This window comes from Anguilla rostrata, chromosome 16 (assembly GCF_018555375.3).
Source record: "Anguilla rostrata isolate EN2019 chromosome 16, ASM1855537v3, whole genome shotgun sequence".
Classification (NCBI taxonomy): domain Eukaryota; kingdom Metazoa; phylum Chordata; class Actinopteri; order Anguilliformes; family Anguillidae; genus Anguilla; species Anguilla rostrata.
Genome location: NC_057948.1, coordinates 15980053 through 15991187, shown reverse-complemented (window position 1 = coordinate 15991187; position 11135 = coordinate 15980053). Strand labels below are relative to the sequence as shown.

General features: G+C 47.1%; 1 long non-coding RNA gene across 1 annotated transcript in view; it reads left to right on the top strand.

Annotated features, from left to right (window-relative positions):
• Window positions 1–10718, top strand: part of LOC135241818 (uncharacterized) — a 31317-nt gene extending 20599 nt beyond the window's left edge. Inside the window, exons 3-6 of the long non-coding RNA XR_010326124.1 lie at window positions 530–630; window positions 3867–4101; window positions 9159–9365; window positions 9964–10718. This is a non-coding gene — a long non-coding RNA (uncharacterized LOC135241818). The remainder of the gene's footprint in view (window positions 1–529; window positions 631–3866; window positions 4102–9158; window positions 9366–9963) is intronic.
• Window positions 10719–11135: the final 417 nt, after the last annotated feature.

Here is an 11135-nt window from a genome sequence, read left to right as displayed (position 1 = left end):
GCGCACAGACCTTTACATAACGCTCAGAAAGTACACACGCACGATTGTGTGTGTATCCTGGTGCATCTGTCGGGACGGGGGGGTCGTACGTCTTCAGCGCGCAGGCCTACATACAAGGAAGTGATGAAGTGATTTTTAGATAAAAATACACCTGTCTGTAGGACAAATACATAGCTGTAATTACTTGTCTAACCTAAATCTCCCAGCGCCAGATGTTGCAGAATTATTGTGAGACAGAGACAAATGGCTCAATACAGTTTTAGGCAGAATACAAATATAGATGTTTTAATCATCTTTTCCTTGACCCTATTAGAAGTCATTGAGTGTGAATGAAGTGCTCAGGAGCTAATTGTAAAGATATCGTAGGTATCGCGCGATCTCTGCTCTTCCCAGCATGTCTCAGACATAAGAAGGATTACATTTTGATCTCTCTTTCTAATTTGGATTTCTTCTCTCAGTTATATGCCATTCATGTCTTTCTCTCCCCCCTCCTCCTCCCCTCTTGCCCCCGTCTTGTCTTTTCTTTCAGACGTGAAAAAAAAAAAAAAAATGCACTCAATGACTTGTACAAAGTGGTGAAGAATTTTGAAGCCAGAGTCGGATTCACAGAAGACCTTGAAAATCTCAGGTGTAAGTTACAGTAACTCAATAATAACCCTTTCATGAGAGTCACCGGGATGGCCTGCCCTGGCACCCAACAGCGCAGTCAGCCCTTCCTGCTCTTTCCACTGTCCATATTTGAATTATACTTGAGGGAAAATTACGCTTAGGTTACACAAACACCATGCATATCCCTGCCTTAAAAGACAGCGTAATAAGTCAGAATATATATTTACACAGCCTAATGTGTATGTGCGAAGAGACAGCTGAGAATAAAATTCTGCTAATGGACATTTTTCAAGCTGAATGAGGCTTGGATTTCCAGCCGCCCCATTTAAGGCGCACAACATTACAGGTAGTGGAGAGGGGGAGAGGCAAGGGGACATTTTAATTATCTTTAACCTTCCCCCTCATACCCCTAAAGCAGGCTTTTAGTGAGCACTTTCTCCATTATTAGGGCACTGCGAATAAAAAAAAAAAAAGAAGTGAGAAGGGATGAGGGAATCCTTTACAGAATTATTGTTCTACTCTTGTTTTTTGCCAGCTACTCTTTGCTTTCGCTATACTAACTGGCTTAGAATGCAATTAAAAGCACAATTTCAATTTGTGACTGTAGATGGGGGTGGTTCACAAGTGTATAACAACATAAAACCAAGTTCCCTGATTGGAATTTATTACATTAGGTCCTGTGTGTTTTCAGTTATGTGTGTCAATTTCAAATATCCACACAGATGTACTAATCAGAATCTCCCCCTGCCCCCCCTCCCCCCCCAGAAACATATGCTTTGTATTCAAAGTAAGTTCTGTTGCATGGGGATTTTCTGACCATCAGCAAATATTTTCCACTTCTCTCTCATTAGTCTGCAAGTCCGTACGTGTTAAAAGCTGACTGTGAATATCTTAAATCTAGGAGATGATCTCTAAACTTTGCCGTGACCTATTCCGCTGGCTGTCCACAGTGGCATTGTCATTCTGTCCCATGGCAGATCATGGCTATGCAAACTCAGGGATGGGGCTCCATCCATAGCATTTTTGGAAAACAAAAGAACCGGAGAAACTTGGACTCTGTCTGTCAATTTAATTTCCCATTTTTATTCACGCATTTATAACTTCTCCCTGTCACAAATGGACAGTATATTTAAGATTTAATATGATTAGGAAAGAAATGCAAATGGCATAATATTGCTGGCCTGCATTTTTACTTACATTGAAAGCGATTAATCAATAATTAATTTGAACCAAGTGCATTGATGGAGGCAAAATTATGAAAACATTTTCCATAAATCCAGACTTTATTGCAAGTTGAACGGAAAGAGATACAACGGAAGCCACTCAGTCATTTTAAGTATGTCGTGGTTTTGCTGTGTTGTAAGTAAAAGCTTTTCATTTGAAAAGCTGAACATGCAGCACCTTTTACTGAGGAGAATTTTAGAGCCTCTTTAAAACTATTCTGAGTGCTCTGATTAGCACTGCATTACACCTAGAAGTTCATCATGGCATTAAACAGACCAACATTATCTACATATTAAATTGTTAAGGAGTCAAATTCCGAAGATATCTCTCCTCAACGTTTCCTCCCCGCAAGAGTTCTTCTTGGTTTTATGTAGTCGATGGGTAATTAATATTCCACAGCGATACTTAATGAACAGAGAGAATGCCTGTTGTTGATTATTTTCTCTTAATGAGTGAGACTCAGCTGTAAACAGGGGAGGGGGTGGCGTATGCGCACGCTCTCTGCAGGAAAGCAGGGCCCAGGCCCTGGGTGTGGGATGGGAGGTGGGGGGGTGGGGGGGGGGCAGGTGGGGGGTCCTGTCTGAGGGAGGAACTGTGGGTCTGGCTGGGTGAGCGGGACACTCAGGGGGAGTTAGATGGATGACCCTAATTGGAGGAAGCGGCTAGGTCTCGCATAGGCGCACACACATTTGCACGTGCACGCACACACGTACACACGCACACGCGCACACAACCAAAACCACACATACACTGGCAAAACAGGCAGCCGCATGAACTCATTTATACATGCATCCTTACGTACATACTCTCACTGATACGCATGAGCAATTAAACACCCACGTGTATCGGGGGATCCATGTATGTGTGTTTTTAGTTGGGATATTAATTACTGAGGTCTTCGGTTTGGTCAGGACCAGGACAGGTCCAAAGCACACACATGCCTTTCCTGGAGTAAGTTAATTCTGCACTGTTGTGTATTCCATTTTAATGATAAAGATGGAGCTGGCTCACAGCCTTGAGAAGTCATTGGTTTGGAGAGTATCCTCATTTTGCTTGGGAGGCAGCCAGAGGTTGCAGTGTGCCCCTCGCCGATCTCTTTCAAATTAGATGCTTAGTTATCAAAATATTCAAGCCCCTTGTTAGAATGACAGGTCTTGAACCGGTTAGTGGCCAGCCATCTAGATTTAATGGAAGATGGGTGTGAAGATGAAAAGATGTGAATGAGATCTTATGTCACTACTCGAGAAGATATGACCAATAAAGCATAATTTTGAACACTACTTGTCCTAGTGCCAGATTTTGGCCATTGTTAAGGTTTAGCATTGACAAACAGGGTTCCATCTCCTTAAATATGCATTTGGATTGATTTGAAATCAGAACAATTGTCTGCAAATGAAGTTTCATTGTTAGTAAATAAGAGAGGTGGTAATCAGTTAGTAATTTCACCACAGAACACATCATTTAAAATTAAAAGATTTTTGAGACCTGTGTGTACCTTAACTGCCATGCCTGCTGTTTGGTTCTTTATTTTCAGTATCAAATTTCATTTTGTTTTAATGTTTTAAAATTTGTTTCAGAAACATTAAATTTGAAACATTTTGTATAAGAAATAATAAAAAATAAACATGTGAGCCATTGGTAAGGGGTCTTTCATAATATTATGTTGCTGTGATTCCAAAACTACAGGAGCTTAATAGCTGTTCTTGTTTTAGATTTGAATATGAGAACGCAATTAACTGGTAATGGGGACATTCTGACATTATATATGCCCCTAATACTTTCTCCTCTGAAGTATTAATGCTGAAATTCTACCTATAACTCAACAAAAACTTATGCATGTGTAATATGTGTATTTAAAAAGAAATCTTTTCAGAAAACACTTGTGTTCAAGACTTCTGTGTTGCCGCTAACTGTATCTCGTGAAGCACATATTGTTGATCTTCCTCTGTTACTCTGAGCAGAATTTTGACATTTCCTCTGGAAAATGTGTTTATTTTAAATTTTAATTTTTTAAATTCTTTTTTCTTTTCCAGAATTCTTGAAACAAGACTAATGGTTTAAGACACCGCTTGCTCTGAGGAAGAAGATTTCAACGGGACATCTGCACAAATTTCTACTGGGAGGAGGGTCAGACCCTGACATCACCTAGCAACCCTGGCCACGCAGCAGCATCGATGGGGCCGTTACATTCGGAGGAAGAGGAGGAGGAGGATGATGATGGCAGCTGCTTGCCAGCCATCTACCCCTTCACACAGCACACCTTCAAAGGTGAGCCTGTTAATTGCATTACATTACATTTCATCATTTAACAGGCTCTCTCATACCGAGCGACTTGCACAGATGACTTTTTTACACATACATTCCGTTTATACAGCTGGATATATGTACTGAAGCAATACAGGTTAAGTACCTGAATCGAACCCGCAACCTTTACAAGCCCATTTTTTAAACTCGTATACAGCCGTGCTGCCCCCTGAACGTGAGCTCACGCTTTCTGCTGGACGCACATCAGAAAGGGTTGTCCGTTCCAAAATGAACCCCACTCCCCCCAACCCCCCGACCACTCTGCCGATTTAATGAGTGTGGCCCGGCCAGCCGAAAGCGTGCCACCTCGTTCGCCCATCTGACAAATGCGTGCGGGCGGTCACATGACTCCGCCGTTCTCGGTAAGGCACAGAAAAAATGGGACCCCGCCATGCCAGCTTGACTCTGTGGAGGATTTTCATGCGTTCGTAGAATTTGAAACCATTTTGGGAAAAAAATTCTGTGGATGGGTGCGAAGTCCTGCCTGCTCCTGTGCTCGCGTCCCTCTCTGGCCACACTCTTTTAATGGCTCATCTGTTCGTGTCAAACGATCTGGTCACATGGCAACCTTAAGCGGCTTGGGCTTTGATGTGCTCGTACACAGCTATGCGCTGGGCAGCGCATCACTGAGGCCGCGCCGCTGCACTGGCGTCGGCTTTTAATGTCGCTGCCTAATGATCTGGCGGCCCCTCTGAAGGTAAACCATAATTCGCTTTAAGTGGAGCCTTTAGGCAGAAAGGCCTTGTAGGATTTAGTGCTTTTTAAAAAAGAAAGAAAGAAACGGCTCTGTTCTTGACAAGCGCTGGACAAATTTATTTTGAATTTGATTTTGTATGAAAATGCGTCGCGTGGCTCCCGGATCTGGTTTGAATGAGCCCTAAATGACACGTCTGTCCCTTTTATTTCCCCGGGCTTTGAGAGATCTCCCATGAAGGGGAGTGTGATTGAACATGGTTCCGTTGGAGTGGTGGCTGCACAGAGAAAGAAAAAAATATAACAGTTCTGGTAAAGATCTACTTTTGGGGGGGGGGGGGGGTGGCGGTGGTGGGAACAGGAAACTGCAGAGATTGCACAAAACACCACCCAGTATTTCTTTGTGCATAAATTTGAGTGGTTTGAAATAGGATTTCATTATAAAAGATGACTTTTTTTTTTTTACAATAACTCCTTTCTTCTCTCTTCCTTCTCTCGCTTTTACACAGTAAATTACCTCTTGAGATGTGAGGACTTTAGGAATCCTGTTTCCACCTGTTTTAATCCCTCCCGTTGTAAATGGAAATGTGCGCGTCTCTCCCGGCTGTCCCTGCGTGAGGAGGCAGCGTCTGCGGCGTTCGGTTGAGCGGCCGCGCTGGAGACGCTATTTTCGGCGGAGGGGCGGTCCCACGCTGTCATCAGTGGGAGATCACGCTCACCTGCGACTGCCGCTTCCGCCCAATCTCTCTCGCGCTTTCGCTCTCTGTTTCCCTCTTCTGTTTCCCTCCCTCTCGCGTGCTACCCGCTTCCCTTTCTCCCAAACTTTCTATTTTTCTCCCGCTCTCACTCCTATTTAGTTTTTTCTTTCCCTCTTTTAGCTTTATTTTCCCTCTGCCCCCCCCCCCCAAACTCAATCCCAGCTCCCTCCTCTCCATCAGGTCCTCACGGCACTGGGAGGAATGCCGCCCGTCGGTATGTACCGGTGTTGGATGTTAATGGTTCTCTCCCATGGCACTGGGTGGGAGCCTGACTCGGGAGACACCAGGGATATTACTAACACAGTGACCACTCGGGCATCGACAGGCCTGGGACTGTCCAGATCCGCCATCAGCGCTAATGCACATCCTGAAGGAGCAGGACGCAGAGGCCTAGAAAGATGGCTTTAGGGGCTTGGAACCACAGCCCTGCTGTTTGGTTACTCTGACGCTACGGGGTGTTTAACAGGAGACGAGATCCAGGATTGCGGGGACGGCCCACCACGTGTCCGGCGGGACTCCTGATTGGAAGGCAGGAGGGAGTCTAGCTGCCTTTAGTCCCACTGCAGTTGGAGATGAGAGAGAGGGAATGGGAGAGGGGGAGGGAGAGAGAGAGTTAGAGAGAGAGAGCTAGAGAGAGAGAGAGAGACCTAGAGAGCGAAGAGTGAGAGAGAGAGAGAGAGAGAGAGGATGGGGGGCTGATGGGGGGGGGGCGGATGAAGCCCGTGGCGACTGCCTGTTGCCGTTGATCAGACGGGGCAGGGCGGGTGCCCCCGAGCCCCGCTCAGACAGCTGGGGGGACGGGACAGATGCTCCGATAACTTTCATCTCCTGGCTCTGCAGGCTAAACGGTGCTCTGCGATGTCTGAGCAACTCTGCGAGGCACGGCAGAGCGGAGCAGTGAGCGCTCCCCCTCTCCTCCTCCTCCTCCTCCTTCTCTTCCTCCTCCTCCTACCTCTCAGTCGTTCTCCACATCTCCTCATGGGCAAACAGTTGGAAGTCAAAGATTAGATTTCTTTTCCCTTCACAGAACTCTGTTAAAGCTCTTGACGTAAAGGGTTGTCTTTTTTTCATTTTTATTCTTTTATATCTCAAACTTTGTAAAACAATTTGGCCTTTTAGAAAATCCAGAGTAAAGTTTGTAAGAAAATGCCATTCACACACATTAGCTGTTGAAACTAAGGCCTTTGAGGAGCAATTGAAATATGGTGTGGTTCTTATAAGAACCCTACAAGCATTGCAAGAGGAAACATTTGAGTCATGTTTGCTCATAAGAAGAGTTTCTCTTCTGCTTTAATGAAATATATCGCTTCTTATCCGCCATTTAAAATGAGTACATGCTCCATGTATCACAGGAAGTTGTGTTTCTGGTGGTTGAAGTGGTAAATGGTGCAGTGTGGTCAGCCTGGGTTGCAGTGTGTGCTGCTTTTTAGTTCTATATTGAACTCTCCGTGAATGTGCACCCAAATCCACCTTCAACTGAATAAAAAGGTTTTTCGATATTTTATGGGGTCTGGAGTAGTTTTTGTTGTATATAGCTTATTACACCAATTATCCAAAGGAGATATTGTTTTGAGACGCTCTTGCTGCTTTCCCTGTTTAAGACCATTTGTGGAATGCTAAAGTATGTGTTCTGATTCTGTCTTTCAGGTTGGGGGTGGTGGCGGGGATTTAAATTTAATTACAGTTTAATTTGAATTGTAATGAAGCAATGATAATTTATTAATGGAGAAAAAATTCTGGGCCTGAACAAGGCTTGAAATAAATGATGGAATACTATATAAAATAATGCAGTGGATACTGTTTTTATATTGTATGAATGTTCCAATCTTCAGATATCTTTCTAAATCAGTCTGAAGGGGGTATTTTTGCTGATCTTTTTTTGTGCTTGACTAGCTTTTTAACTTGAAATGTTCAAGAATAAAAAAGCACTGAGCTGATGTTATAAGGAGATGTAGCTCTCCTGGTATCCCTCCTTGATGCAGCGTTTGCTACGCCAGCCAAGCATCTCATCAGCCAGCTTTGATTCTGCAGCTCACCTGGCTCCCGATCACAGCCGCCCTCTCACCTGTCTCTCCCTGGCACCGCTCGCGGGTTCCGCCTCCGCTGCGGCGGCGGCCGCGCGAAACCCCGGAAACGCCGGAGACGCTGGCGTCCCCGAACCTTTCAAAACGCCGCCGCGCCTGTTCGCCAAGTGCCTCCGCTCTCCCGCAGACACCCCCCCCCCCCCCCCCCAGCAAGGCTACCGGGCAGCCGGTGGACTGAAGACGTTCCAGCGCTTCCATTCCGCCTCGCTCCGGTTCGTCCTGCCTCGTGCCACCCCTGCCCTGAGCAGTGCCTTGCTCTGGCCTGGGCGCTTTGTGCAGATTATGTATTTACCAGCACCCCTGATAAGCCCTCGTTGTCTTCCTTTATAAAACAGCATTATTCCCCAACTCGCTCATTATTGGATTATATCATGGAGAAGGCAGACTAGGAGATTCATCAGTTGCAGACCTGAGATAAACACCTATGGAAAAAAATGCTAGTCTTCATTTTTATTTTTTTATTTTTAAGCATAACTTATTCTGTTGTGTTGTCGTGCAAAGGCACCATTTTCCCCCATTACAGTTATAGACATTTCTCACTTGTGACTTGTGACAGTATTCCTGTCACGGATGTGAATTTGTGTTTCATGTTTCGGAATGTGAGACGGGCTGTGTTTACGTGTTTTAAAGCGAATGTAGTGTTTAAGCATGCCGAGGGGTTTGTGTCGTTGCTTAGACTCGGCGTCTGAACTGTTCTAACTCGCGTGTTTTTAGGGATATAGAGACGTCTGTTTACTTTGTTTTTACCCGAATGAAGTGCTTTTAGCGATGTTAAGACATCTGTGCACCTGCGTAGACTGACTGATGGATCGAGGATGTGAAGGTGTCTCTGTCAGTGCCTGTGTGGTGTGATGTCAGGGCTAGTAGAGGCAGACTGGGTGTGCATTTGGAGGGGGGTTTAGGCACGCCTGGTGTGTGCGGTGGGGGGAAGTGTGTGTTGGTGTGGGGGTGGTTGGGGGGTGAGGGGGGTGGGGGGGGCACAGTTACCACGGAAATGGATGCGCTGGCCTCATCAGCAGGCTCCCAGCTGGCGAAGGCTCGGAAGCGCGTCTTGGCAGGCGCCGGTCAGGAGGGAGTTTGCATCTGTGCAGCCCTGGCTCTCAGCTGGAGGGGAGTGGGGCTCCTTGCATCCCCGCGTCGGGTCTTAAAGGGGACCCACCCGCCGCCACCGCGCGCCACCGTCGCCTCTCTCTCACCAGAGAGCGCGTTCGGAAAAGCAGAGCACCGCAGCCGTTATCACCTTTCTGCTGCGCTGGTTACGCACTGCGTATCTGCAGACACCTTTTCTGTGGAATCACTCGATTCATTAACATTCAGGGTTTGGGTATTTGTTTTACGCACCTGGTTTTTCATTATGTCGCAGAGCATCACCGCTAACCGTTCTCAAGGTGAACGTGGTTGTCCGCCGACCGTGATTCCATTTTTCAGCGTTAGTTCCGAGTGTTACCGTGCCGCTTGACCTCTGACCCCTGCTCTGTGTCTGCAGGGTGTCTGTGGGCGTGGCGAATGGAGAGCGGAAGGTACATGCCAAAATGAGAGGACGGCGTGTACGGCATCACATAAAACAGGAGACCGGACCCAACTCTGAGGTGCACCCGGTGTTCGGACACGCCATGACGATGAGGAGGGCAGGGGTCATCCGGAAGAGCCAACCTCGTCCATCCGAAATGAAACCGCGCCCATTGGATGTTAGGTAAAGCCAAACAAAAAACCTCACACGTCTTACACAACCTGCACACTTACCCCACCAGGATTTTTTTTCAAACCCAACCTGTTTAGTATGGGACCACGCATACCTCATAGGGAGGTGTCTGACACTCATTGTCCCGAGCCCCATAAACACAGCATATTTACTGCCGCAGTAACCATGTTTCACCTCCATTCTTGTCAGCGTACATTACCGGTAGTGTATTTTTATATGTCGAGCTTTGTTTCAGGCGGGGGCTGCAGATTAATGAAAGGCAGATGGTAATAAAGTGACTTGGGGCCCATGATAAAACACATAAGAGTTCTACAGTCCTGATGATAACTGCTTATGGAAAGAATGAAGGCGAGGGGGGGGCCCTGGTTTCGCTGAGGGAAATCCAAACGGGCCACTGTCGGTGGTGCACCGTGCCCTTTTTACCTCTCGTCAAAACTCTTGTGAAACGGTGCTACTTAGTGCTGAAGTGCGTAAAGTGCCTGGGTTTATCAATAGCAGCTTGTTGTAGGGATTAAGTGCGTGAGAAGTGAGCTGCGTTTGCCTTGACTGAAACGGGCGACTCTTCTCTCCCTTTTTGTTTGTGTTTAAGGAAGCTTCCGGAACGGTGGTCGAACACGACTCTTGGCTTGCCCGTTTCACCTGAACACTGCTCCTCCCACGCTACCCACAATCCCACTGAGGACGCTGGCGGAGGTGGGCCCGTGAGGCACCCGAGGATGCCACCCAGATTGAAAGCCGTCAGGCTGCAGCCGTAATAGTTCTGTACACCAGCTCATTTCAGCTTTTATTTTATAACGAGCCTCTTTAAGCAGAGCAGGACACATTCATCCCCTTCTCACTCACACTTTTCAATACCCGGTTCCTCTTGCTTTGTCTGCTTCTCTGTACTTCAGCTGTTTGCCATTCTCTTGAACTGACAGATTTCTTGGTAGAAATGAGGTGTGCAAGTTCTGCCTCTCTCCATTATGCACCTGAATTTGAGGCTGTGATATGTCTGTTCGCTTCTGATGGAACCACAAGCTTTCGACCTGCTGTTCCAGGATGAGCCTCCTCCCTCCTTATCTGGACTTTCAACACACCAAGAGCCTTTAGCAGCAAGTCAGTGGCCATAGTTTATTTAGAGATTCTTAGGATTGCCTTTCATATTTTTTGTTCCAGTTTGATTGTCAGTACAGTAAGCATAAGAGACTTTGGCATTTGCCTCCTGTCCCAATTCCTTGCCTGCATCTTTCATTTGCATGTGCTTCCACGATGGCTGGCAGTTTTTAGATGGGTGTACCGTAGTTTAAGAAGATCAGCGCTGTAAACCTGAAAGGGATCAAAATAAATGAACTTTTTTGCGGAGATTTTCCGTGTCGCTCGTTATTTGCCACGGGACGCTCCAGCCGAAGTGGCGGAGCCTGCTGTTGGCAGTAAATATTTACAGGGTGTAATGACTTCAGACCTCAATCCCAGGCGTGCATCTGAGCGCGGAGACCAGCTGGGGTTGCGTCAGGCGGGAGGGCCGCGTGGTCTCCGCCTCCCGGGCCGGCGCTGAGGCGGGAGTCGGGCGGCCGCCGCGGAAGGAGCTCCGCGGCGTCGCCTTTGAAGGTGGTGGCCTTTCGACGAATCCGCTTTCAGAGGACGGAGGTGTGTGCGGCGACCGGGACGGCGCAGCGACGGCAGGCCGCACCGCGCTCCGCGTGAGCCCCGATCGCGCGGATAAGTCGCGGGGGAGCGGGGCGGGGGGCGCGTGTTATCGCAGGGTAACCGTATCAAATC